This window comes from Somniosus microcephalus, chromosome 27 (assembly GCF_052327205.1).
Source record: "Somniosus microcephalus isolate GS21.2 chromosome 27, FLI_Smic_1.0, whole genome shotgun sequence".
In the NCBI taxonomy this organism is placed as follows: Eukaryota; Metazoa; Chordata; class Chondrichthyes; order Squaliformes; family Somniosidae; genus Somniosus; species Somniosus microcephalus.
The window spans coordinates 42,034,849-42,040,848 of record NC_141013.1 but is presented as its reverse complement, the minus strand read 5'-3'; positions in this window follow the sequence as shown (position 1 = coordinate 42,040,848).

Here is a 6,000-nt window from a genome sequence, read left to right as displayed (position 1 = left end):
CAGTAGGATGACAGCCCTGGGAAAGAAGCTGTTCCTAAATCTGGTCGTACGGGTGCGAATGCATCTGTAGCGTCTCCCAGATGGCAGGAGGGCGAACAGACTGTGGCTGGGGTGGGTAGGGTCTTTGATGATGGACCGTGACCTCCGTAAACAGCGTTTCTGGTATATGTGCTCTATGGTCGGTAGCCGGGTGCCGGTAATGCGTTGGGCAGTTTTGACTACCCGCTGCAGGGCTTTCTGGTCGTAGTAGCTACAGCTGCCATACCATACTGTGATACAGTTTGTCAGGATGCTCTCTATTGTGCAGCGGTAAAAGTTAGAGAGGATCAGGGGTGACAGGTTACATCCCTTCAGCCTCCTTAGGAAATATAGGTGCTGCTGGGCCTTCTTCACCAGAGAGGAGGTATTGAGGGACCTTCCTGTCTTTTGCTTTTATCCTTGTTTCCCTTTCCTCTGTCTCCCCGCTCAGGTTCCCAACCCCCTGCCATTTTAGTTTAAACCCTCCCCCAGAGCATTAGCAAACACTCACCCTAGGACATTGGTCCCGGCCCTGCCCAGGTGCAAACTGTCCGGTTTGTACTGGCCCCACCTCCCCCAGAACCGGTTCCAATGTCCCAGGAATTTGAATCCCTCCCCCTTGCACCATTCCTCTAGCCACGTATTCATCTGAAATATCTTTCTCTTTCTGCTCTGACTAGCACGTGGCACTGGTAGCAATCCTGAGATTACTACCTTTGAGGTCCTATTTTTTAATTTACCTCCTAACTCCCTATATTCAGCTTTTAGGACCTCATCCCGGTTTTTACCTATATCGTTGGTACCTATATGCACCACGACAACTGGCTGTTCACCCTCCCCTTCCAAAATGTTCTGCAGCCGCTCTGAGACATCCTTGACCCTTGCACCAGGGAGGCAACACACCATCCTGGAGTCTCGTTTGCAGCCGCAGAAACGCCTATCTATTCCCCTTAGTACTGAGTTTGGATGATCAGCTATGATCTCATTGAATGGCGGAGCAGGCTCGAGGGGCCGAATAGTGAAATAGTGATGTTATTTGCCTGTTTGATTATGATGCCTTATCAGCATGTTTGCATGTATTGATTACTTATGCCTGACCAGCAGAGGTCATGTGACCGAGACAAGCAAGGCAGTTCAGTTTAGTTTCAGTTTCGTTCTAGATGGATCACTAGCATCGTGTCTCCTGTAAATGCTGTTAACAAGAGTTGAACAGACTTTAGATTAAAAGACATTCTCTTTCATAAATGTCTCGTCATTGAACCCACAAAGAAATCAATACATGGTGTCAGAAGTGATTGAAAGAGATGAAGAGGAAAAATCTGAAGTTAAATCAGCTCTCCACAAATTAGCAAGCCAAAAGAGAACATCGCTGCTTACCATTGGAGAATAGCTAACGAAGTGAAAAATGGAAGGTTTACACCAACCGGCGACGCTTCAGTTGACAGGTAATGTGGCTGAAAATTGGAGGAGGTTCAAACAACGTTTGGGGTTGTATTTATCAGCAATCGGAGCTGACGAGAAAGGTGATAAAATGAAAGCGTCACTGTTCTTACATGTCGTGGGTGATGAAGCGCTGGAGGTGTATAATAACTTCACATTCACTACTAATGGAGACAAAATGAAGCTAGATAAAATAATGGAACAGTTTGAGGTCTACTGCATACCTAAACGTAACGTGACGTTTGAGAGGCACAGATTTTTCACATGTGTACAGAAAACGGGTGAGACTATTGATCAGTATGTGACTGAACTGAGAAACAGAAGCAAATCATGTGAATTTGGGGGACTGACAGACTCGCTGATAAAAGACAGACTGGTGTGTGGTATTCCGAATAATGGTCTAAGGGAAAGACTGCTAAGAGAGCAAGATCTAGACCTGGGAAAAGCCATAGCACTGTGTAGGGCTACAGAGATTGTGAAGTCGCAAGCAAAAGAGCTGTTCAGTGACAGTAGCTGCAACGTGGATGCAGTGAGTAAGAACGGACACAAACCGTTAAACAAAAAGAGTGCCAATGTGAAAAAAGAGGCGTGGCCAGCGAACGAAAATGAAAGGGACAATCGAAAGACATGTAGTCGATGCGGTACACAGCATACACCAAAAAAGTGTCCAGCATATGGTAAAACATGCAATAGTTGCAACAAAAACAACCATTATGCCCGTTGCTGTAAGAACCAAATGCAACAAAGCAAGGTCCATGCAGTAGATGAAAGCGACATAGAGGAGTTCTATGTAGATGTTGTGTCTGAAAACAAAAAAGAAGAAAGAGACTGGATGTTGACACTAAAAGTGAATGACATACACATTCCATTTAAATTGGATACTGGAGCACAAGTTAATGTGATATCAGAGACTGATTTTAAGAAAATTAGACCCAGACCAAAGATACATGGAATAAAAGTGAAAGTGACAGGATACTCAGGTACTGATATACCAGTGAAAGGAAGATGCATTGTCAAAGTAACACACAAGGACAGAGAGCACACGCTAGTATTAATCGTGGTGCCAAAGGATGTGCAAGCCATACTAGGTTTAAAAGCCTGTGAGAGACTGAACCTGGTAAAGAGAGTCCTCGTTGTGGAAAGCGAAGGAGAGACAGTCTATGATGAACTGAATGTTGCGTGCACACCGGGTAAGCTGATGTATACAGCAGACACGCTGTCCAGAGCTGTTGACCCAGGAGAGCCCGCAAACACAGTGAAAAGACGGATGTACAAGGCAAAAGACAGTGGAACTGACTTCTACCAGAGCATGCTTGTATACCGCACAACGCCGCTCGAGTGTGGTATGTCACCAGCCCAACTCCTGATGGGACGTCGGCTAAGGTCAAACCTACCCATCCCGGAGAACCTCCTGAAAACAAAAGAGGGGGAGAAAGTGAGGAAGTTCAAAGAACAACAGAAAGAAAAGCAAAAGTACTACTATGACAGAGGAACACAAAACCTACCTGAACTCCACACTGGTGACCAAGTAAGGTTCAAAGACAAAACAAACACATGGACTCAGAAGGGAACTGTCCTGAGTGAAGTTCAACCAAGATCATACACGATTCAGACAGATGAGGGTGCTGTTCTGAGAAGAAATCGTCGAGATCTTCCCATGGGACCAGCCACAGCAGGTCAAGAGACTGATACTGTTGAACAACCTGATCACACAGCTGAGAAAACATCAGCTGAGGCAACAACTCAGATTCAAGGACAATCAATCAGAAAATCCTCAAGACACGTGAAGCCTCCTGAGAGACTCATTGAGCAAATTTAAGGACTATTGTTATAGAAGGAAGTAATGTTATCTTATTCTTTCTTCAAGTTCTAGTGTATTGACATATTTCATGTGAACACACAAAGCAAGGTTAAAAAACCTTGATCATGATAATGATAATGTAAGTTCATTAAGTGTTACAGTTAAAATGCTGATTAATACAAAGAAAACATGTTGTTAGTTAAAAGTAAAATACTTTTGTTTTAAGAAAAGGAGATGTAATGATATCAGCAAATAGTGATGTTATTTGCCTGTTTGATTATGATGCCTTATCAGCATGTTTGCATGTATTGATTACTTATGCCTGACCAGCAGAGGTCATGTGACCGAGACAAGCAAGGCAGTTCAGTTTAGTTTCAGTTTCGTTCTAGATGGATTACTAGCATCGTGTCTCCTGTAAATGCTGTTAACAAGAGTTGAACAGACTTTAGATTAAAAGACATTCTCTTTCATAAATGTCTCGTCATTGAACCCACAAAGAAATCAATACATCTATGAGAGATGTTCAGGAACCAATCAATGATGCCAATTTGGTTGAATACTTGTTTTCTGTAATGTGGTCTCTTAGCTCTGCAGATCCTTTTTGAGAGTATTGCCTTATAGTTTATTTATGCTAAGTTGGATATATTTAAATTTAGATATCATTGATATATTTATATTTATATTTATTTCAGGGCTGCAATAACTTAAATGATGCCGAACTGTATCAGTGGTTCACTCCTATGTGCCCTCACCTCTGAGCTGGAAGGTGGAGTAACATTCCAGGACTTGAGCAGATAAGGTAACACTCCAGCGCAGTACTGAACGAGTGCTTCAATGTTGGAAGTGCCGTCTTTCAGATGAACCGAGGCCCTGTATGTCAGTTCACATGGACATAACAGATCCTACGGCACTATTCGAAGAAGAGCATGGCGTTCTCCCGGTGTCTTGGCCAACATTCCTCCCTCAGCCAACACAGATTAACTGGCCGGTTATCTCTTGTGTACAAGTTTGTTGCTGCATTCACCTTAGCAACAGATCTTCAAAAATAATTCACTGGTTGTGAAGTGAATTTGGGACATCCTGAGGACATGATAAGGGGTTGTATATGATCAAGTTCTTTCTTAATAAGCATGATTTTTTTCTTGTAATTTAGCTTCTCCTGAACAGCCTGAGTCACGGACTATGTTGCTGGGTTTCAATGAATTTCATTGTTGTCATTTCTTTGGTTAAAGTTATGTTGGCCAGGATTTTCTGTACCTGGGCGGGTCGGGTGTGAGCAGTCGCCGTGGCGGGTCGCGACCCTGTTCCTGATTCCATCCCGCTACTGAGATCGACTTTCCATTAATGGCGCCTATTAAGGCAGCCCCGCGCGTTACCCGGCCCTATTAAATGGTGCGGGTCTGATGATGTCATCGATGACGTGTCTTCAGCCGGGATATTTAAAGGAGCCATGGCCACATTGCATCGGAAGGTTCATCTAGGAGAGTGCAGGCAGTGCACCGCACCATTGCAGTGTGGCAAAGAGTTTTAACCATGACTGCACAGAGGCAGAGGGCTGCACCCTGGTTCTCCGATGACTCCCTCCGTATGCTTGTGGAGGGAGTCAGAGTACGCAGGGAGGTCCTCTTCCCTGCTGATGGGAGGAAGAGACATCCCCAATAGAGCAAAGGAGCCTGGCTCCAAATAGCAAAGGTCGTCAACAGCAGGGATGTTGTGAGAGGACCTGGGTGCAGTGCCACAAATGTTTCAATGATCTCATTAGATCAGGAAAGGTGAGTGCAGAGCCACACTCAACTTCATCCTGCTGTGCCTCTCATCACATCCCCATCACTCTGCCTTCCCAACCCTTCTCCTACACATCCTTGCTCACACCAACATACCTTGCACCTCCACCCATCCCTCTCTCTCTATCTACATTAATCACATCCCCATCTGACTAACCACCCCTCACACTCGCCCTCATCCTAGTGCAGTCATACCAACTAACAACACACAAGGCGGCCACTTGGCATTGCCACCCTCTAAAGATGTAACCCATCCATCCCATACACTCATTCCATCACTCTCACTTATCCTTCTCTTCTTTCCCTCCTTGCAGGAAAAGAGAGCCCACAATACGAGGGAGAAGGAGAGAACCAGAGGTGGCCCTTCAACATTGGCCACCTTAACAGCAGCAGAGGAGATTGCCTTGGAAGTGTCAGGAGTCGCCGAGCAGCTGGAGGTGGGAGACGGAGAGAGGGGGACATCTCAGCAACCTGGTGACAGAATTACATCTCATACAGCTACATGGCATACAGCAGTCACTCATAAGGGGACTGATGTCAGCAGCCAGTGACTGTCTGCAAGTGTGCAGAGAATGGAGGAGTCCATCTCCAACATGAGCACCACCGTGTCACAGGTGATGGTGACCTTAGGCTCTTCCATGGATATGATGGACACCTGCATGGAGCAGCTAATGCACCACTCACAGGAACACATGCTATCTATGGAGAATAGATGGCAATCTATGGAGAACAGATGACAGGCGCTCATAGACCTCCTCTCCAGGAGGGATGTCAATGTAGATGTGGGTCCTCATGACCCCACTGATGTGCAGCAAGGTGCTCTCCATAGAAACATAGAAGATAGGAGCAGGAGTAGGCCATTCGGCCCTTCGAGCCTGCTCTGCCATTCAATGAGATCATAGCTGATCATCCAAATTCAGTACCCTGTCCCTGCCTTCTCCCCATATCCCTTGATCC